Source organism: Anser anser (assembly GCF_964211835.1).
Source record: "Anser anser genome assembly, chromosome: 1".
In the NCBI taxonomy this organism is placed as follows: domain Eukaryota; kingdom Metazoa; phylum Chordata; class Aves; order Anseriformes; family Anatidae; genus Anser; species Anser anser.
In genome coordinates this window covers 200,354,653-200,377,938 of record NC_139720.1, presented here as the reverse complement: position 1 = coordinate 200,377,938, position 23,286 = coordinate 200,354,653, and the positions used below count along the sequence as shown (strand labels likewise).

General features: G+C 44.1%; 1 protein-coding gene across 1 annotated transcript in view; it reads right to left on the bottom strand.

Annotated features, from left to right (window-relative positions):
- MAML2 (mastermind like transcriptional coactivator 2) overlaps nt 1-23,286 on the bottom strand; it is a 213,572-nt gene that overhangs the window by 70,663 nt on the left and 119,623 nt on the right. The window lies entirely within an intron of this gene.

Below are 23,286 nucleotides of genomic sequence, written 5' to 3'. Positions count from 1 at the left end.
GCAGGGACTGCCTTTGGTTAGCATCTTCCTCCTGACACATGACTCACTGTACTTTCCTCTGTGAAAAAAACAGTAAGGTGCACTTCCTTTTACCATCATCTTTGCTGTCAGTGTGTTTATTAGAAATCATTCTCATGCCCCCAAATTCATCTTCCTGGGAAATGGGGAAGTCCCCTGATCATCAGAATACATGACTTGGCAGCATGTTTTGCTTTCGGATGTGCTGCTGACAAAAAGGCTGAACAGATAATGAATAATGCATCCTCTGCATGTATGTGCTTTATGTGGTAAATACGTCTTTCTGAGTTAATTTTACTTTTGCGTGTCATTTTGAACCAGAGGGAGCTGTTTAAAATGTCCTCACATTTTCAGAGCACCTGCATCAGGCTTTCCGACGCAGTTAAAGTTGCACGGCGCTGTGCATAGAGGCTGTTTTTCTTCTGCATTTCAACTAACCACTCGCAGATACGGGAGAGGTGTGGCGTGGCTTTCCCAGTGACCTGCACAAGTCAGCGGCAGAGCCAAGGAGAGCACCGTGATCTCCAAACATGTCCCTTCACCCAGCCCTCCCTTGCCATGGGCTGGAGCACTCAAGGGTTTCATTACATGTGTTCTCCTAAAATGCCCACCAGATAGAGATTTCTAAAGAAGAAATGACAAGTGCTGACTTATTACATCTCTGCAAACCATCCAAATAATGTTGATAACACCTTGGTCAATGCATGCGTTAGGGGTGTGGAGGGTTAGGGCACGAAGCTGTGAGCAGCCCTCGGGGACAAAGCCCCCTCTCCATCCCTGCCATGAGATGTTACCAATTACATGGCAGGGCGGTTTGCTGGGACCAGACTCTGTTCCAGCACGACAAGCAGTGTCCATCACAAGCCTCTCTGTCTTGCTATTTCATAGACACTAAATAGTGTCTTTTATGTGGCACCGATGCCCAAGCATTATGCTTGCTTTGTCTTCTGAAGGGACGTGATTCAATCACTCAAACCTTTGCAGTTTTCTAGCAATTGCATTTTTCAGCTACCGATCACTTTTTCATCAGCCAGAGCCCTTTTTCCCCAAGCAAAACACACACTCTTCAGAAAGGGGAAAAAAGAGCTCGCCAGATTTCAAGCTCCATCTCTTCCAATTTGCAAGCCAGGATTGATTTGGGTCAGTAAATGTAACGCAGAAGTTCCTGGGCACATAACAGAGGCACATTCCTCAGATCAAACAGGCTCACGATTACACATCTCAAACCACTCAAACTGTGTAATACTGAAAGGCTCTGTGATGGGAAATGTGTGACATGACAGTAACTGGGAGAGGAAGAAGCTCTCCATGCACGGCTCCATCCCACAACAGGCGGGCAGGACTTTGTGAACCATCAAAGAGTACATGCATTTCCTGGCAGCCCGTATTGTTGTAAGACCTTTTGCTAAGCAGGCTCTGGTGAGTCAGCACGCAGCCATGCAATGCTGGGTGCATTGATTTTCTGAAGTTAAAACTGCAGGGGATCTGCATGAAGTTAAATGCATGAGAACAGGTTTGCAAGACATCGCAAACAAAATTCTCAGCAACATTATCAGGCAAGGGCAAAACTCTGGAGATGACACAGTCTAAACAGCACGGTATGACACCACCTCCTGTGCAGAGGGACAATTAATTCCTCCTTAAAACTTATTTTGAGTCTTTAAAGGGATTTAAGAGAGGCAGCTTCTTCTCCAGTGCTCCCTGACACACAGCCAAATCAGCAGGAGTTCCACTGAGCTAATAATTAGGGCTCATCAAAACCCTGGCATCAAATCATTATCTTTCTGAGAAACACCCAAACCAACCAACCCAAAAACTTTTGCTTCACCTTTCTTTTGGTTGAAATTTGTTACTACATGCAAAACTGGAGGATTTTGATGAAAATTAATTATTTTTTCTGTTTCAAAAGCTTTTCCAGAGACTGGAAACAAAAACCTCCTTGGTACAAAAGCACAATTTTACAATGAGAAATTTTAGGGATTTCTTCCTCCAACTATCCATATTTATCAGTATTTTTATTAGCACATCTTTGATCCACTTCTGACGTTACCCATGTACATTCACTTGTATTGCTTTCAAGTGGTCAAGAATGGCCAAGAAAATAATTTGTCTGTGACAGCAGGAAATGCTAAGGACTATATGATTTCAGTTTCATTGACAGTCTTGTTTTTTGTGTGTGCTTCACTCAGCTTCTTCTGTTGGATTTATTTTCTTTAGATTTCTTTTTTTCATCTTTTAATAATGCATAGGACAACAGCACTTGAGAAAGTCCTAAGTTAACTATCCAGCAGCACAGGGTTTCACAGCTCTTAGGACAAGTAAAACACAGCTTATCCCTCCAGCTTGCTGGAGTATCTCCATGGCACCTGGAGATCTCCAAAGGAATTAATTTCCCAGTGCAACCCGTCCTTGGCCTTGCACAGAGGTGTCAGCAACATCTCGAGCTGTCATCTCAAAACTTTTACAGCCAGACCCCGACGACTGGACCAAAACACCAATGCACTGCACGCAACCTACAGAGCAGATATCACAATACTTTGTGTTTTAAGTCTCCAGTCTCCCTTAGTAGCTGAAGATGTAAAAGAAAGATCTCCCACTGCTTTTGCTCTCCTCTCTCTCACATTTTCCTGCCAAGGTTTGCAGCTTTCTTAGCTTCTGTGGTGGAACAAGGGGAAGGAAAATTAAGTGACTGATACACTTTGTAAAGCAGGCAATGAGGCAGTGTTAACAGTTGGTGTGGAATAATAGTTCTCATGTTAGAAACCCAGCTTTGGTTTTTATGCTTTTAACATAGAACAGTCAAATCCACTTTAAAAGGTCCCTTTTGGACTTCTTAGACTTTCTCACAATATGTGCTGACTGTATCTATAGCTGCACTGTAAACAAAATCCTTCAAGTATCTGGGGAGGGGAAGGGGTAAAGGAATTACATGAAAAATACAGAAAATATTCAAACAATGAAAGTTTCCAAAAAAGAGACAGAGAGAGAGAGAAAAGAAACAGGAATTGATTCCAAAGGAGAAAAACATGCTGAATGCTACTTCTCATTTTTGCTGTGAAAGCACCTTTGCATCCCAGGCCTGCAGCGAGGCCTGGACTCCAGCCACTGCCCCCAGGCCTCAGAGGCCTCCTCGGCCATCACAGGTCCTATCGCCAGGGTCACACACGCACCCTCACAGCCCCTTCCTGACTACAGACATTTTTTTAGGATCAGGCAGAATGGTTCCCATTACTACTTTTTCTACACAGCTCCCGATATCATCTGACAGCTTCGGCCATTCCCACTCTTCCCCATGTCCAGGGCAGTGCCACAGAGCAGCAGGTTTGCTCTGATGTCTCTCCCGAAGCTTTCAAGATCTCCTAAAGACCTCCTAAAGAGGTCTTCTTATGAGCATCCATCCCCAACCCCCTGCTCTGTGCTCTTTTTCTGCATAGAAAGCAAAGCCAAGGATATTTATTTTTAATCTTTCATCCTCATTTGCAACTTCTACCTGGCATGGCTGGAAACGCAAGCATGACAGTTGTCTTCAGAAAGATTTTAGCGCTCCAGGTTGAGAAAGTCTGATCTGCTGGGTGATGCTGATCTTGGAAACATTTCCAAGTGACAGAACTGCAGCCTCGGGCAGGCCATGCTGTGGGGAGCAGTGCGATAGCCACCGAGTCCCCCAAAAAGCAGCACAGCATCACTGTCGGGTTAAAGCCCTGCCATGTTCGCCCCAGCCTGGTTGGCACAGGCTCAGCTCTGCATGCTTTCTCTTCTTCGTGTTCCTCCATGCTGCCTCCTTGGAGCGCATCCGCAGGACGGAGACGACCAGTTTTGCTGAGCTGTGAGGAGGAGGAGGTGCCTTCAGCCTCACACTGCTCATGAGTGACTCTGCTCAAATCGCCACAGCTCCATTCCACCCCGCTCCTCTCTCATTTTGCTAATCCACTCCTAAAACCACTTTGATCACAAGGTGCAAGGCTTGCTGCCATTAGGTTTTCACTCTGTAGGCCCTGAACCTTCCCACCACTGTACTTCTGATCATAAGCTCTGGGATGGAGCATCTATACAGTGCCTTGTGCACAGGCATCCCACCTCTGGGTGATCCCTAGACATAATCAACACTGTCAATAATGGTGGTGGAGAGGTAGTACAAATTTTTCTCCCTGTTCACTACAGTAAGTGCCACTAAAACTGACTTTATAGCAACAAATAAGTAAGTTCCTTGGCTGACAAGTATCCACTTAATTCTCATTAGCTGGGGAACAAGGCTGGAATAGTAATCAGTGTGTTAGAAATGCCACAGTTTACCTTCACTTATGGAAAAATCACATATCTTGCCAACTGAACATACCAACCTAAAAATGCATCCATATTATTCACAGTGTACTGCTTAGAAATACAACGTCAGGGCTTTGGTCCAAGTTGTTGAAGCACAATAATTATATTTTTATGCAGATTCTACATTTGATGGATTATAAAATATCATGTCTAGCCACAGTCTTTTAGAAGAATAGGAACACAGAGAAACAATAGCAATTTAACTAGGTCAAGATTGCTAATCAGAATGTAGCAGTCATTACTGTGAGCAAAACAAAAAAGGCATGAAAGGTCTGCATTTCTTATCCTGAAAGCTGTGTATTTGTCTTTTGGAAAAGCCTTTTTTCCTTCTTTTCTTTTTCTTTCTTTTTCTTTCTTTTTCTTTCTTTTTCTTTCTTTTTCTTTCTTTTTCTTTCTTTTTCTTTCTTTTTCTTTCTTTTTCTTTCTTTTTCTTTCTTTTTCTTCCCTTCCCTTCCCTTCCCTTCCCTTCCCTTCCCTTCCCTTCCCTTCCCTTCCCTTCCCTTCCCTTCCCTTCCCTTCCCTTCCCTTCCCTTCCCTTCCCTTCCCTTCCCTTCCCTTCCCTTCCCTTCCCTTCCCTTCCCTTCCCTTCCCTTCCCTTCCCTTTCCTTTCCTTTCCTTTCCTTTCCTTTCCTTTCCTTTCCTTTTTTTTTTCCTTGCCTTACCTTGCCTTGCCTTGCCTTGCCTTGCCTTCCCTTCCCTTCCCTTCCCTTCCTACCATGAATAAATTAACAATCAATCACTTTATATGAAATCTACAGAAATTTATGTCAACATTTATTACCATGAAATGTGGAACAAAGCGTAATACAACCTGAGCTTTGGGAAATGCTTAACTGATCCTGTCCTGATGAGAAGAAAATATCAACTGCATTATAAATGTTGACAGGATGATCAGACATGTAAAAGAGGTCATCCAACACCACCCTCCACATTGTTTACCAGTTTCATAAGTCAGCTTAAAGCATTAAAAACACATACTGTCTTGCACAGGAAGCTCCTAATCCTTAAAAATGTGGTGGCTGTTACTTGATTTGCCTTTTAGAGACCAATGGCATAGCAGATTTCACCTAAGGAAAGACTGCTGGGAGCAGTCTGGTCCTAGTTTTCTGCCCAGCATCCCTTCCAAACTGGCAGTACAAAGGCTTTCTAGCTTCATTAAGATCACACCGCCATGCTCACACATGGACTTTAATTACCTAAATACCTATCTCCTCTGAACCATTCTGTTTCAAAAGCTCAGTCAATGAAAGAAGACAGCAGCCATCCAGACAGCCTTGGAAAAATAAGGAAATATTTAGATTGTTTTGCTCTTCCTGCAAATCAATGCGTCACATGGCACTCACACCAACTGTTTGGCCTTGAGACCTTCTGTGGGATAAGTTACAGTTCATGGGAGATAGAGTCATCAACTGGGGAAAAAAATCTCCTCAGCATATTACCCAGTTGTGCTTCCAGCACTGAATCCACCAGCCAGGACAAGGAGGACCTGCTTGAGTGAGAAGTGCCTTCCATCACTGCTTCATCTAAGACTCCTAATAAACAACTGGTCAAAATGGCTTCTTGTTAGGAGGAAGGAGTTCTGATCCTCTGCCAGAACTTCAGAAGAGAAGTGAAATTTAGGAATTCAGGACCAAATGCAGGCCAGTGGCAAGGGAACATATCTAGCAAGGATGGTGCACTCCCTTCATGGCTTGGTTTGACCTGTATTAGCATCTGTCCCCTGCCTCTACCCAGCGTGCATGTTCACCCCCAGTGAGAAGGACATAAAGTATCAGCAGTACCTAACAGCCATTTCCAAAACCTTCAGCTTAAACCTGCAGTGTCAGGACAGGCCAAGTGCACCCCATCAAGAGTTTGACCTACATTAGCAGAATAGACAAATATGTCAGGGGATTTTGGAGAAAAGTAACAAGATTTAAGAGCTTAGAAGATAGTCTTACGAGGAGAACAGACAATAGAAGGGACAAATAAAAGAGAAAATTATGAAAGTTTATATAATAAGAGTCTAAGGAGTAACTGCAGATCAAGAGGTTATTTCACAAGATGTACAACTGTAAATATCAATTAAATGAAAACCTTTTTCTTCCAACATGGATAGAGTCTGAGGAAATATACAGCAAGATTTAAAGAGGGACTCGGTATTTGATTGGAATATGGAAGACACTGACTTAAGAACGCTGATGACAAAATATTCAAAAGAAGATGTGAAATGTTAAACATCAAGGTTCAAACCAGTTTATGGATCATAGAGACCGGCTAGGGTTTTGGTGGGCAGGAGAGGAAAAGACATGGTGGTGAAGAGTGTTAAACCATTTGCAGGCCTACCAAGATGATCATATATTTTTCCCCTGAAATATTTGTCATTGTTATTGATGAGATGCTGTAGGGGTTCAGACAAGACATGTCTGTTCATGTCGCACAGCTCCTGTATTTCCAATTGTTCAGAAGTCTGGAAGAAAACTGTCCAATGGAAGTCATTTGACCAGTATCTAAATATTTTCCACCAGTTGTACTCCTGAATTTCAGTTTTAGCCTGAAAACACAAACAGAACAACAGAACAAGAATGAATCGTAAAAATCAGTCTGCGACAATGGGAGATCATTACCAGGTTACAGGAGCCCCAAATGCCTTACTCTCTTGGACTAGCACATGTTGCCATGTCATTGCATTTTCATTATTTAGCCTTTCTTTGAGGAGCATCTTCATGATACTTTCTGAGATGTTTGAAATAATCCAAACACAAGCAAATGGCCAGAGAGGGTGAAGGAAAGGCTTGGAAATGGGCAACCATTGAGCAAGGAATATTCCAGGAGCTGGAAAAAGTAAGAGTAGATGGAGGGGTTCAGGAACAATCAGGGGTATGAAAAAGGTACCTACAAGCTAAAAATCAAGCCAAACCAAACCAAAAAATAACAACAGATCCTTCAGGTACTGGAAAGCTTACAAGATGATGCTTAAAAGGAATGTGAGAAACATCAAGAGGAGTGGAGATGAGAATTGAAAGATGTTTCAACAAATAGACAAGTCAAATGTATAGAGATGTCTCTGAATAAAGTGAAAATAAGTTTCCTGGCTTTCTTTTTCTCTCAAAGAGAACATTCTATAGCACAGAGCATCTAGCAAAAGCTTGGCTTTTGCAAAAAGATTTGATTTGGCAAAAACAAGGGCTCTTAACCTCTGGAAAAAAAGAGCAGAGCAGTGGTGTCAGAAATATACACCAACAACCCTAACAGGCCTAAGCCCAGGGGCTTTGTATGTGCAAATACCTGTGGACAATACCAGGTATTTCACAAAGAAGATGACATTGCAATAGGGTTCGTGCATCTCAAGAGCTGTTGATCCTGCACCAGATGCCATCATCATATGGTTTAAAATCCAACATTGACAAGCATTCCCCTGATTCCTTGATAGGTAGGAAAATAATGTGAAGATCAAATCTGGTTGCAAGAAAGGGATGAAAGAGGGAAAGAACATGAGAGCTGTGCCTTGGCCTGTCTGGAGGAGACGGGCACAATGACAGTGTACTGCACAACCCTCAAATGGACTGAGGAGACGCTCAAAGAGTTAGCACTGAGGCAGGATTTGCAAACCTCCCCAGTGATGAGGTGATGCCGTTTGCACACTGCAGCCTTTCAGCTCCTTCGTCCTGCCCATCCGACGCAAAACCCTGCTGCTGAGCACACACTGTGGTTTGTGGCTCTGAGCAGTGATGCCAGTGTCTGAGACTGTCAGTGCAATCCCCTGCTGCACAGGCTCACGTCTCTGCAGCTGTCTAGTCTCCAAGGAGCCTTTGTACTGTACGCTGTTCTCCTGACTACAGCTTTCTTCAAGGGGATAGTTGGTCCTAGACTCAGCACTAAGTTCCATGGAGTCACTGTGGGATGCTCCTGGTAGTTCTGGGCAAGCTATGCATTACATCTTCTGTGGTGGTAAACCACAGAGGGACACCAAAATACTTACAGGTATTTCTGGCTACTATAATAGTTTTCAGTGAGTGGGATGGAAGCGGATTCATAACACTTGATGCTTCCTATATGGCTTATTCCCTATGTGAAGCAATCATGTATTGTGTGAATTCATGCAAACAGAAATAGCACTGAAAAATGAGCCTCTCCAAGATAACAGGCATTCTCGAAGTCCTTTTTTCCTTCACAGCAGCCATGGGCCTGTTTCTACAGTAAATGGTTATCCCTGGCTTTGTAATATCAGAATGAGAAAAATTTCCTGTTCAGCAGTGGCTGAGCGGAATAGCATTGCTTTCCTGAAACAATACAGCCATGACAAAAGAACCCACTGGACACAGGTATCACAAACATCACTAAAACCAGCATTATTTTGGCTACACAGTGAAAATGACTCAGCCAAGAACACTAAGGATCCCTTGACTACCACAGAGCTTGCTGTTGCATCACTTCTGTACCCTACACCTCCACGATACACCAGGTGTGGGCAGAAGCACAACTGTTCAGCGGCTCTGCTGGCTTTGATAAGGCAATCCAGTCACCTGGAGTAAGTCCCCACCAAGAGTCATGCAGAGGAAACCCGCTGCAATGATATAGCTCCATAGCCGGGTGTCTTAAATTCCATCACTGTAGGCCACTAATATAGTAAAGAGTTCTTTTGCTACTTATTCATTTACCATGCTAATCACAGAAAGAAAATACAAGCATTGTGGCAATAGCATTAGTGGAGAGTTCCTTAGAAGGCATTTAAGATCATAAAATGACAGAGCTGTGAAGGGACCTCTGGATCATGCCATCTAGGCCCTGCTGAAAGCAGAGATACCTTCAGGACCTCGTCCAGGCGAATGTTGAGTACCCGCAAGGATGAAGACACCATAACTTCTCCAGGCCCCATTCCAGTGTTTGACAGCTCCCGTTTTTTACCTTATGTGTAGTTGGCAACTTCTTGTTCACTGCTTATCATTTTTTTGTTATTCATCTCTAAGACAAATCCGTATGTTATCTGGTAGCGTGTAACTGAGAAACTTTAAATGTAGTGTGAATGGAGCAAATGTATAAGTGTGATTGTCTCCAGATCACATAAGGTGAGGGAGGAGGAGGAGGTGAAAACCATAAATGACAATGCACTTGAGAAGTGCAGATCTGTATGCAGATTGCAGGGTGGTGGCCAGTCACTAGTGGGGTTCCCCAAGACTCAGTTTTAGGGCCAGTACTCTTCAATGTTTTTTATAAATGTTCTGGAGACAGGAGTCAAATGCATACTAAGTAATTTCAGGACAATACTGAATTGGTAGGAGCTGTTGACTCCCTCGAAGGTAGAAAGTCTAATCTTCACAGATTAGACCACTATCCTCGAGGGTAGAAAGGCCTTGCAGAGAGATCTTGACAAATTAGAAGGCTGAGCAATCACCAAGCACATGAAGTTTAACAAGAGCAAGTGTCGGATTCTGCACCTGGGACAGCATAATTGTGGATTATGCTGCACACACTGAGGGAAGAGAGGCTGGAGAGTGGTCCTGAGGAACCCTTTGAGGAATCCTCTGGGGATTTTGGTCAATAGCAAGTTGAACATGAGTCAGCAGCATGTCCTGGCAGCCAAAACAGCCAACCCTACCCTGGGCTGCATCAAGCACAGCACTGCTAGCTGGGGAAGGGAAGGGAGTGTCCCCTTCTGCTCTGTGCTGGTGCAGCCTCACCTCGAGTACTGTGTGCAGTTTTGGGTGCTACAATATAAGAAGGACAAAAAGCTATTAGAGAGAGTCCAAAGGAGGGCTACAAAGACGGTGAAGGGTCTGGAGGGCAAGATGCATGAGGAGTGGCTGAGGTCCCTTGGTTTGTTCAGCCCAGAGCAGAGCAGGCCGAGGGGAGGCCTCATGGCGGCCTGCAGCTCCCTCACGAGGGGAGCGGAGGGGCAGGCGCTGAGCTCTGCTCTCTGGGGACAGCGACAGGACCCGAGGGAACGGCATGGAGCTGGGACAGGGGAGGGTCAGGCTGGGGGTTAGGGAAAGGTTCTGCACCCAGGGGTGGTCGGGCACTGGGACAGGCTCCCCAGGGCAGTGGTCACAGCACCGAGCCTGTCAGAGTTCACGAAGTGTTTGGACAGTGCTCTCAGACACAGGGTCGGATTTTTGGGTGGTGCTGTGTGGAGCCAGGAGTTGGACTCGATGATCCTTGTGGGTCCCTTCCAGCTTGGGATATTCTTTCTGTTCTGTCTTAATCATTCACAGAAAGCATCAGATCAGTAGCTCTTAACTGATAACAAAAAATCGAAGGGTTGACCAAGCAAATTGATTCCACATCAGATGAAGCAGAGTTGCTAAATGATGACTTTCTTTAAGCCCCATCTAAAGACCATAGAAATATCTAAGTTTTTAAATGGACTTTGCTGAACTTTGGCTTTCTCCCCTTGACTATAAGGGTCCATGACAAGCACTTGATATATTTTTCTGAAAAACTTTCTTCATTCATTTAGACAATGACAAACATGTTAATAATGAGACCTGTTTTCCAGCTAAATTCCAAAAGACATCAATGCACACTCAGCACCTCTGAAAAGCAGATATCTCTTTAAATGTCAAAATATGGCATCCAATATACTTTAGAAAACACTAGACTGGATAAAAAATAATTTTCCATTTTAATAACTGATGTGAAACCTTTCACCTTTACAGCACCAGTTAATGGTGACTAGAAATCATTCCAGCCAAAAGGCTGCACAGCAAACTGCTGTGTATGAAACTCCAGAGGTAGCAGACCGGTTCAGAGTGGACAAATGACCACATCATTCTTGGTGCTAATTAGTTCCTTTCACTCTTCATATGCTCCCCTTTCTTTGAAAAGCCAAAGCTTAGCTAGGAAGCTCTGGGTCAAACATGCTCAGAGGGCACTCAGTGACTTAGCACTCTCAGAAAGACCAGTCAAATAGTCAGAGTTATGGAAGCACTTCAGTGAAATTTCACTTGTGTATTGCTTAGACTAGACTTGCTCTGGTAGAGACATATTTGTTCGCATCTATTCTGCAGGAATAAGCATTTTGTAGCCTATTAAAATATCTGAAAAAATTCAAAGATCTCTAGGAAAAAAATCTTAATTTGCACACATGCTTCTCTCTGTGGTGGTCTGTACTTAGGAAAAGGCTTTAGAAAGGCAGGCCATGAAGACTTGCCTGGGATGTGGACCAAATATGAGCAGTCTCCAGGGCAGTTGTTGCTCTGGTGGGTACAGATGAGCTAAGTCTTTCAGCCATCAAACAGGTACCTTTCACTAGCACTTTAAAAAAAATAGAGGTAGAAGAGTGTTTTGCCTATTTTCCTAAGCGGAATTCAAATTCCAGGGACCCCCTATAAACTAGTATTTGTCTGCATAAATGTCCTTCTCAATGTAAAAGTGTTGCTGTAACAGATGCAAAAAACTGACCTGTAATAGTGTTTTATAATGAACCAGTCCCAAAGCCCTAAATCTGGATTATGAACCAGCATTTACTGGAAGAGTGGATTGCAGCAGGAACTTTTGTTGGATGTCTATTGCAACAGACTCCTCGCTTATTTTTAAAGTGCCTCTAGTATTGCAGGCTTTTGCTAAGAGAACACAATGGAGCTGGCAGGAAAGCAACAGCTCTTCACCATCTCAGGAGAAAAAAAAAAAAAAAAAGCAGTCCTTAAGGATACCACACTGCTAGGTGTCTGGGACAATGAATTAACAAGGGCTGACTTTTTCCTCCCTCTGTTTTCAAAGATAGTAAGTAACAAAATCTGGCAGGCTGAAAAGCCCCTGCTCCAAGGAGAGAGACAAAGAGGCAGGGCTGAAATTCATCGTGTCAGTTTAAAAAGGCAGAGTTTTGCATTTACACAATATGCCCATTCTTGTTCTCCTTGACTCATGGAAAAATATTGAACATCGGACAAGAATGTAGGAATGTGTCTGGTGTCTGATCTCCACAAAAATCTAAACGCAGATTGCATTCACATAAGAAATAAAGAGCAGCTGCCCAGGCTCCATTGATGTGTTAAGAAAATAACAGTAGTGATAACAATATCATTATAATAATAGCAGTAATATAATTTTTTAATCTTGATGTGTCACTAGTACAAATAAAGGATGAACCCAGGCACTCCTCGCCCTTAACACAGCTTGGCAGAGCTTTCTAGACCATTTGCCTGTCACAAACATTGCAAAGGGTTCTCCCTACCAAATGCATCTGGAACCAAAGCCTGTTTTCCCGGATAGCAGAGGTTAAAGCTTTTTTATTGCTTTTTTGACTTTAGATGCCATAATTGTTGCAGTGCCTATATTACCATCTATGGCAGACAGCCTGCGTGTCTGCCAACTGTCAGGCAGCCTATTCATCTCCAGTTGCCTTTTGCCTACTTTCTGCAGCAGCAGAATTTCCCTCCACTCAATTTCATGGAGTCCTGTTCATGCGGATGTTTCTGCTGCTTTGTTTTTAAACACAGCCTGGCTTCAGGCCTGGGGTGCACGGAATTCTGTGGCCCCTAAAAGCAGGAGATGTCTGGAAAGGAGGCAGAAACCTGTGGGGTGCCAGGAGGCAGGAGGCAGTAAATCACTGGGAAAGCATGAAAGGATAATGACAGCTGTGGCCAACCTATGGCTCCTATGTGCAGGTTGCAAGCCAGTCAGCTATGGCCCTGGGTCTGGACAACACCATATAACTGGCAGTAAGGTGTTGATGGCTGCTGGATAACCCCAACCGTGGTCTGGAGGAAGAAACAAGGAATAGGGACACCATGGCCCACATGGATGGGCTACTCTGGGATTCCCCAAAACACTGTCTTACTGCCTGTCCCATGGCAGATTAGTGGCACTCATCCTCTGCCTAAACTCCACTCTTCTTTCTCTAGTTCTTCTCATCTGTCCAAGGCACATAGTTTGTGTCACAAGGCTCTCGGTCTTGTGAAGATATTGGAACATGTGATGTTTGGCCATTCCCAACCCAGGTGTTCCAGGAAATTCCCCCAAATATCTACCAGCATCTTTAGGCACTATCATATCTCTAAACCATCCAGTACTGTGGTATTTTACCATTTTACCAAAGCCTGCTTAGTACATAGGACTGTGCAGACAGACAAGACAGGCCGGTCCTCAGATCTTACAACCACAACCCTATACTATATCATCCTTTGCCTAAACTAAATATGCATCCATTTAAGAGAGCCTCTGAAATCAAGAGAGGCAGTGCTGATTAATGCTGTTTGCTTCTTTCTGCTCCCCAGTACACTGGAGATCTGAAAACATGCAGGCCTGCATATTTCCTGGCCCAGAGCATGAGCTTGTGATTCATACAAGGTGGAGGGAGGGTGAACAGCTCTGCCAGACCTCACGGCAAGAGTAAAATATATCACTCAGTTGGATGGGGCTTGTCAAACTGGTGTGTTTATTTTACCTTTTCCTAGGTGTGACCCAGCTCATAGTATCCTCTCCCAAGCTGAGGAACATTTTGAAATTTCACTTTCAGTCCTAAACCAGAAGGGATCTGTCTCACAGTCAACAATTACCAAGCTCCAAGTCATGGGTTGCTCTTCCTGCTATCATTGCTTTATAAAATTGTCTACAGAAAAGAAACGGCATCTTGAAACCTCCCTCACATATGCCAGCCAGGAAGCCCACAGCCAAAGGCATTTGCCTACATACTTTGCAACCCATCTCCCTACTCCCCAAGGAGCCCTAGCCTGGAGCTCCTGAAGTCAACAGAAAGACTGTTGTAGACATCAGTGTGTCTTGGATCAGGCCCCAGCTACCCAAGAGAAGAGATGGGCTTTGCAGCCCATCCAGATGGTTAACAGCTTTAGCATACAACCGCTGCCTTATTAAATCTACAGTAAATTAAATGAACACTTAAGACACTCAACCGAAAGTGTTATTGACTGAGGTAATTAAATCGAAATGCCCAATTAACTACACCAGAATAGGAAATGAATATATCATGGGGGCACCACTCTGTAGTGTCTGAGCCAATCAGATTTTGTCTACACCTTAATTTGGGTTGAAATAATTTTTAAAGGAAGCTGGTGATTATTTAGAAATGTGTTTATGTAGCACATGCATATATGTGTATACATCTGTGTATGTGTATGTATATGAACGGATGCATATTACACTATGATATTTAAGTCTTCTGTCTGAGCTTTTAGTCTTACGTTGGCAAAGCCGTAGCTTTAATTCCAGGTCAGCCACCATCTTCCAAGATAAACTCTCACATTATTAAAACATCTAAATCAGAAGGATTACAAATGTCCTGCAGTGGATTTCTTTTTTTCTTTCTTTTTTTTTTTTTCTTTATTAAGAACATTTACATGAAGGTGTCTGCAGTTTCAAAGCCATTTCAGACTGGGGCCTTGGAAAAAAAAAATGCTTGGGAAAAAAAAAAAGAGCCTTTTTTGTTTCCGTTTAGTCTGTGCTGTCAGGTCTCTGCCTGCTGCTCTAACCACAGCCACCCCAAAGCAAAAGTTTACCTTTAATTAAGACATATAAGTGTTTGGATTCTTAGACTCTGAATCTCTTTCCCCTTCCTCCCCCTCCTCTTTTTTTTTTTTTTTTTTAGTAAGGATTGAAAAACATCTCCCACCTAAAAAGACACACTTTGCCCAAATGTTGATATTTTGAAGTGATAAATCTTCACTCCTTTACTGCAGGCCGGGCTCTGGGTGGAAGGTGCTCAGGTGGCCCCGGTGGGAGAGGCCCCCAGAAATGCAGAGGAACCAGGCATGGCCACCGCACTCCGCTCTCCCCAAGACGTGCACAAGGCCCTGGCTGTGTTTTGGCCTTTGTTTGGAGGGGAATTTGCTCTCCACAAATCGTGAAAGTGCAGCCTTGTAATAGCGGCACTTAGAATGACAAAAGGCCAAGTTGGGTTACAGTCACTCAACCCTACTGAGTTATTTGGGTAGTGGCAAAAGGAGTTATTTTTAATTACTTCACATCCCAGCCTCGCTGACAATAACCAGATAGCGTCTATGAGCCTGCAAGCTTTGATCTTCATCTCAGGATCCCACAGATCCCACGAAAACAGAGATGTGACAGGGTGGAATACATCTTCCTAATGACAATTTCTAATGAAAAGGATCTGAGCTGCCCGTCTCCACCCAGACTATGGAGCCGGGGAAGGCAGAGGAGGCCCTATCATGGTTCTGCAGCACTTCAGAGGGGCCAGGCAGGTAGCGTTTCTGTAGGTCTTCTCTTCACTTTGCTCACGCCTCCATTTTGGCCACTTCCATGTGCTTTCTGGACCAAACTGATCTCTTATTGTTCCTCTCCTCATAAGTGGAATTGCAGCCCCTGTGGCCCTCTGCCACTGTTTGTGCTGGCAGAAACCAGTGGATATTGGCAAGCAAACTTGGATGGGATTCATACAGGGAGAGGGCAGGGAGGGAAGAAAGGGCACACTGTGGCCCTCAGTGCCTTCGTTTTCCTTGCAGAAAGCATGAGGGGAAGGAGGTCACAGGTGGGGTGAGGCCTCTCCTCGCAGGTCAGGATACTGGGCTGAAGGCAGGCTTTGAAACACTTAGATCTTTGTCAGGTATCTGCAAGGCCTGTTCCCTCCCGATGGAGGGTACTCAGCTGCCGCCAGGAACACAGCCCCCAGAGGTTTTCTTCTATTTATCTGACAGCGCTTCTAGATACACTGTTCTGCCCATCCTACCTTGTGAAGTAGGGGTCGTATGGCCTTCTCAAAGCCATGTACAACGTGTGTGCTGGAACAGAGGTGCCTCAGGCTTCAAAATGCTCTGGCAAGCTGCTGGGAGAAGCTGCCAGCCCTCCTTCACCCTACCGCAGAGACAGGCAGGAGAAACGAGGCCTCTGTTGACCAAGGTGTCCCACCTTTATGCCTTGGAGAGGTCCTAGTAGGCCAGAGCCTTACTGAAGTCAATGGAAAACTCATATCAGGCCCCGAGGACAGACCTTACTGCTTCAGAGCTTAAAAGAAGAACCTGGCCCCGACTGCCTGGCAACTATTCAAAATGGCTCTTAGTTATAAAGAACAAATTGTAAGTTCTCGTGTAATGTCCCTGGCAGAATTCAAACTTGTAAAAGAAAAGCCTGTAAACATCATCCCCACTCAGGAACTGTGCAGTGTTATTTTCTGACCCTGATGCACTTTGACATATCGCAGAACTAAGCAGGTTGAACCTCGCGCTGTCAGTCCCGAATGACAAATCTCAAAACGAGCTGCCCGCTTTCTCTCCTGTTTCCTTCTCTCCCTGCCTAATACAAAGACCTAAAACGATGACATACGGCTTAGAAATGACTTCAAGTACAGCAGGGAGATTACGAGCAAAAGCAGATCACGAGCTCTGATTCTGCATTTACCTGCTCAGCACGCAGCAGCCAGGAGCTCGTCTCGGAGCCCCGTGCCCCTCCGCGGAGCCGGGGGGGGGGTGAGCGTGAGTGATTTGTTTACATGCCGCAGGAACAAAGTCATGTCATGGAAATTCTGCAGACGGCTTTGCTGAATTTCACTTTTGCATTTTTCCAGCTCTTAGTAGTGCCTAGTTGAAAGGGAGCACAGCTTCTCCTGAGCCCGAATTCTCCTCGGCTGGTGGATTATTTATTAAACGGCAATGGTAGGCTGAAGCTGTTTTCACTTAAGAACAGTTCGTTCAAAGCCTAATGGAGAAGGAGAGTTGCCATAGTTACCTGTGCAAACCCTCGGCAGGCACAGTTACTTCCTAGAACCTGAGAGTTTAGGTCAACTTGCAAATTTTTCAGACAAAGCTCAACGATTTGCTATTTCATGCAAGAGAACTGCAGTTATCAAGCCAGGAGGAGGAGTGCAAGCAGCGGGCAGGGTTGCCCCCCCCCCCACTTTCTTTTTGCTGGCCCAAGCAGCCCGTGGGGTTCACACCAGCTGGAAGTTCTGCGGGGTATCTGGACAGCTGGGGAGGAGCTTGGAGTAAAAACACATTTAGATCTTGGCACCAGTTTCGGCCGTCCAATCCAGCCCATCATTAACAGCTTCTGTACAGCACTGCTCTTCCTCTAGGGGCTGTAAAAATGAACAAAACCTTTGTTCAACCTAAACTTCCTTTCCTTGTCTGCCGTTCCTGCAGACTTTCCATTCTAGTGGTCCTATTGTTTCACTTGGAAATGTCAGAGAGCTGCACAGCATGCCCATTTTATAAGGAATATGTTCCATTTTAGGAGGCCAAAATCTTACACTGTGTCATTCCACAATTAATTTACTTGAAACTTGCTTGGGCTCATTATGGCTTGTCTGAAATGGCCTTCTTTCTTTCTTTCTTCTTCTTTTCTTTCTTTCTTTCCTAGGCCCCACATCTGTATTTGGACTGGTAGCTGCTGCAGGCACTAGCCTTGCACCTGAGCAGATAGGATTGCTGAGGACAAGACGAGCTCCTTTGTGCAGGGTGATTTGGACACTGGGCATTTCAATGAATGGCCATTTCGCTTTTGAACATCCTTTACTGGAAGTGGCAAGAAAGAGTAAATACCCTGATTGTATCATCTGCTAAGTGGGTCATTCCTACAAAGGGGACTGGAAAATCTGTGTTCCTACTCACAGTTTCCTTCAGTAGCTGTAGCATTGGAGAGAGCACAGGGGAGAAGGATGTGCGTGGAGACTTAATTCTCCTGAGAACCAGCGAATTTGGGCAACTCACGAACTGCCAGTCCTACATCCCCATAGTGCCTAGGTTTCCATATCACTCTGCCTTCTCTCCTCTCAGCCTTTTCCCCCATCAGCTTTTTATCGTGGTTTCAGGCCCAAGCACGTCCCTGCCAATCAGCACAACTGCAATTTAATTAGGAAGCAGGTGATAGGAGCACAGTGAAGAGTGCCCACATGCACTGGCCACCTCTGTCATTAACAGCGTAAGTTTTGCGAGATCACATCAGTGAGTCTTGCTGCTCCAGTATGGGATGGACAATGTTTGTGACCTGGGACCAGAGATTCAGAGGATTTAGGTCCCTAAATCCTACTCAAAATCAGTGGGGATTAAGTATCAAAGCTGAGCAGCTGTCTAAACTCCTCTGGAAGATCTGAGGCTGAGTTAAAAGGTGCCCACTCAAGCAGTCCCACTTGCCTTTCCAACAACATGGTTGACGCGCCTTGGGGAGAAAAGCTAGTAGATAAAAAGAGAAGATGATGAGAAGGTTGGACGAGGAAGGAAAGAAACACTCTAAAGGATATGGGAAAAGAAGGAAATGACCCACCTGAGAGAATGAAGAAGAGGTGAGTGACAGTGACAGACGGTGTATAATTCAGTTTGAGGCATATTAGAAACAGAAAACATTGAAGGCAGAGATCTGCAACGAGACCCCAGAGAACTGAAGAAGAATGAATGAACTGAAGGAACAAAGCATGGTAGGCCCCAAGAGGTTGTTTTTCTGTATTGTGGAGGCAGATCTTCACTACCCTCAAGTTTTAAGGGGCAGCTTATACGTGAAGTTTGTAATTTGTGAACCCTTGCATGATGCACCCATGCTTTCATCCACTCTTATGTATGACTGTTATATTAAAATAGTGTGTTCCTGGCTCTATGATTAGAACTGGGGACATTTGATGTCCCGAGATGATGAACATGGAAGCTCACCATGCTATTTGAGCTTTAGTTGCTTAGGGTCTCTGCCCTCCATAGCATTTCCCTCCTCGCCCTGACAACACCGAGCCAATTCCAGTCAGATGTGACAGACCAGCAGAAGTCTCAGAGAAACAAGGCTCTTACACATTGCATGAGAATTAGCAGCTGGGAAGAGGAGAAAATACAACCTGGGATGCAGACTTGGGAGATGCTGTCTGAACCCAGACGTGTTTGTTCAGCAGAGACTGGCACAGTGACAAATTGACCCAGCTGGCATCTGACATCTTCTGCCTGGTGAGGATGTTACAGGACACAGAAGGAGCTAGGTGCATCGTGGTTGGTAAAAAGAGGGGATGCAAAGGGACAAAGGACTAAAATCTGTAAGAAACCCAGCTTCGTTTTCTGTTTCTTTACTGTCTCAGTTTTCAGAGGTAAATTACCCTGGGTGATTTGGGCCATAAAAGCTTTTGAGTCATCTTCACTATTTAGCTGTGAAAGATGAGACGGTTCAGTTCAAATCACTCATCTGAAGACATGTTAAATAATTAACAGTATACGGTTTGCAGTGCTATTTACCGTCCCACGGGGCTGCTGGTCGTATGACCTTATAGCAGCCTGACTTCATAAAGAGCACTCCGAAGGAGAAGCTGGCACGGCCACGGGACTGCACACTGACAAAGCTTCTTAAAATAAGGAACTGTAATTCAATATTAGCCGAATCAATGTGTGTGGTACATCGGGTGGAACAGGTAGTTTGTGCCGGTTCTTTTGGGCTTCACATAAATCGAGTGACTTAAACAATAGGCAAAACTGCAGAGGAAAGAAAGGGAATGTAGCATACGTCAGTGCCAAAGCTTCAATGCATTCATATGATGCAGTAAACTAAGGTCACTGCCTTTGTTAAGAAAATCTTGGCAAATTGCATCTGCTGTAGAGGTCAGGCAATTATGTTCACAAGGAAACGCAAACTTGCATGTTATTTAATGTTTCCAGCCTCTGTAGCACAGTCCTACGTCAGTTTAAATATACAACATCCCTGATGAGTAATAGATACTGCTGAACATGCGGCTTTCTTACAAGCTCAGTTCTAACAGCGGTAAAAACATTTATGGCAAAGTTGCGCTCTCACTGAGTGACTTCTTTGAAATGGAAAAATGCTGAGAATAACTCAAAAATGAAATTGAGTGCTTTATTTTGCTTCTTTCCAAGTTTTCTATTTCTTGTTAGCTTTTATTTAACTTTGTTTCAAGTGTACCCTTCCTTTTTGAGTTCATCATTTCGTTCCAGGTTTGCCAGTGCTCTCAGCACAGGTCAGCCTCTCTGCTCTTTGACTGGCCAAGCTCCTTTATCATGAAATCTGTCAAACTGCAGAAAGATAAACTAGCAGATAATCACTAAATGTTATATGGATTGGCATTAAAAGCAAACTAAAATGCCAGATCATTCAGAATCTTGCAAAACCAAACTCTTTTCCAGGAAAAAAAAAATCTATATTTTTCTACTTTTATCTCAATTTAGCTGAACTGCTAACTATAGTGTGCAGCTTTTGGCTGAAGATGGTTTGGCATCAGAAGGTGGCAAATATGGCATCCATTTAAAAAAAAAGTACTAGGGAAAATGCTTATACCAAACAAATTTTATACATAACAAAATTTAAAGAATACTAAAGAGTAGCTTAAGGTGACACCTGGATAAATAGGATATACTGCAGAAGTCCAGCTCAGCTTTTGCAAAGGAAAGTTGTACTTCATGACTCTAGTAAGGTTTTCTGAAGGAGATAACAAGCATGTGGCCACGGGGAATTCAGTTGACATAGCTTAACTGGAAAGCTTGTGCCCAAAGGCACTCAGCAAGATCACTTGTTAGAGGTGCTTAATAAACTGAGCTGTTGTAGGGTATGAGGGAAGGTCTTCACATCGATACGACATTGGTTAAAAGGCAGTGGAAGGATACGAAGAAATTATCAGATTTCCAGCAACTGGGTGATAGAAGAACAGATGATATTCAGTGTAGACAAATATAAAATCCAACACATGGAAAACTGTCCTTACTCTGCCTACGGGGATGGGCTCCACACGCAGGCTTACTTCCTGGGAACGAGAAGCCAAGGTCAGAGTAGACGGTGCTATAAAGGCCATCTCACAGCGCTCACAAGTGCAAGTATCCAGACAGCAAGCCAGATGCCAGCAAAGGAACAGAGAGCAAAGCAAAGTCACATCGTGCTGCCACTGTTAAAATTCATTCTCCTGTCTCAAAAAGAACATAGTAGAATGAAAAATATGCAGAAAAGGACAAAAAGGACAGCCAAAGGAAAACAAAGAAACAAACAACAACAAAAACAACATCAAAACACCGGGTTCTACAGAAGGATCAGTTTAATAGACTAAGACTTTTCAGCCCAGGAAAGGAAAAACTGAGGGCGAATATGATGTAAGCATATAAAATGTGTTGTGTGGAGAAGGTGAACAATGACCAATGAGTCTTCCAATGCAAGAGCTGGAGGACATCACGTAAAATGAACACACGACAAGGTAAGAGCAAACAAGGAGATCTTTATGTGAAGTACAGCTATGGGGCCATATTTATCAAGACGTTATACATGCTAGAAGTTTAAATGGGTTCAGAAAGCAACTGGACAAATTCATTGAAGAAAAATCCATTCAAGCTATTAAATGCACAGACACCATTTATTGATGCTTAGCCAGAGATGGATGGAGGCTGGGAGAGCATCCTGGGGAAATGTAATGTATGCTCATCTGATTATTATGCTTTTCCACTAATGACCACTAAGAGCGACAGGATACAGAACCAGGCAAACCTTTGTTCTTAGCTGGTCCAGACTTCTTACTTTCTAATTTGTGATTACTCTGAATTTTTAAGTCACATATTTTTATTTGCGTACGAAATGAAAAATCCCTTTTTTTTGCTAGCTCTGTTCATTTCAAACTGCTCTCAGTTTGGTGTTGAAGATTTAGAAAATACATTGGGAAGGAATACAATAAATTTTTGGGGTTCTCATCTCTTCTCACCTGCAAATGTCATTTATTATATGCTTATATCAGAGACAGAAGAACTGAGCTGTCACCTGGTGAAGACCACTGGGTTCTGGTGAAGTGTAACATTAATAAGTATTAATGAAGGCATCTGTTCCTGCAGACACGGGTGATTTTACTCCAAAAGCAGAGCAACTTAGTGGATATTTACATTTCCTTGAACATTTTTGTTTCAATGAGTGAGAGGTGTGCTTTCATTTCATAAAATAATAGCTCCAGATGAAGACAACAACTTTCCCCCATTTTGGAACATCAGAGACATCTAACTGGCTTGAAATGGTCTTGTATGCCAAAATAAGGCCTCACACGCCTACGTTTGGACTCTGCCATGTAAAACACTTGACCTAAGAAATGTCCCAAGACAGGCACAGGATACCAAATTTAGGTCACCTTAGCACATACACAGTCCCATACTGTTTACATGAAAGCTCCCAAACTCCTCTCTCATTACTAAGCCCAAATTATCTCGTGTCAGTGTTGAAACAAACCACGAGAAGACATAAGCTCTGGTCTGTCCGAAGCATCTGCACGGATCTGAGACTGAGTTCACGATGCTGCAGTCTTCATGTTTTAGAGATCAGCTCAGCCACGTCCTTCAGAATAAGCTGGAATGCCATTTCCCCTGGGTGAAATCCATTGAAACTGATGGATATGTTGTTACTGGAAATCCCACTGGGGATGAGATTTTACTTCCAGCGCTTCACTTTTGAAAACACCGAATGATTTAGTTGTAATTGTGTAATTCTGAAATGGAAGGAGGGAATGGGTGATCTAAGAACAGGTTTGTCATCTCCAGTCACTAAATACCGACAGGTTAAAACCTTCATTTAAACTTGAAGCACGGGTAAAAACAGATATTATTGTTCTGCACTAAAAATAAGCACACAGATCGACCTCTTTGGCTGCAGCGGGAGAATCCTATTCTGTACCATCTGATCAAAAGCTACAATCGCTTTTAGGGAGGCTCCAAAACGGGACAGGCTGGTGCTCTACTTGCGTTTAAGAAGCCACATTTCTGCTGTTGCTCCCATTCCTACTTGCACACCCTGCTTTAGGAAAGCAAAGGCTTAGGATGTATACACAAGTGAGGTCAGGGGAGGTTTCCCACTGGTTTTAGCCAGCTTCATGTGACGGCAGTGGTCGCACTGAAGGCTGAGCTGCCCCCCAGATCTCCCACCCTTCCTGTGGTGCAAACTGGCTGCGATACCCCGCTGGTGTCAGCCGGGACTGGAGCTGAAGATCACATTTCTTCCCGTCAGTCAGTCTGACTTCTCCACCTTTCAGGCTTGGCCCTGGTCTCCCCTACCCTCCGCATGACAAGCGAGCCCCAGCCCTTGTGTTTTTCTCCTCCCGGTTCCTCCGCTCGCCTTCTGTTT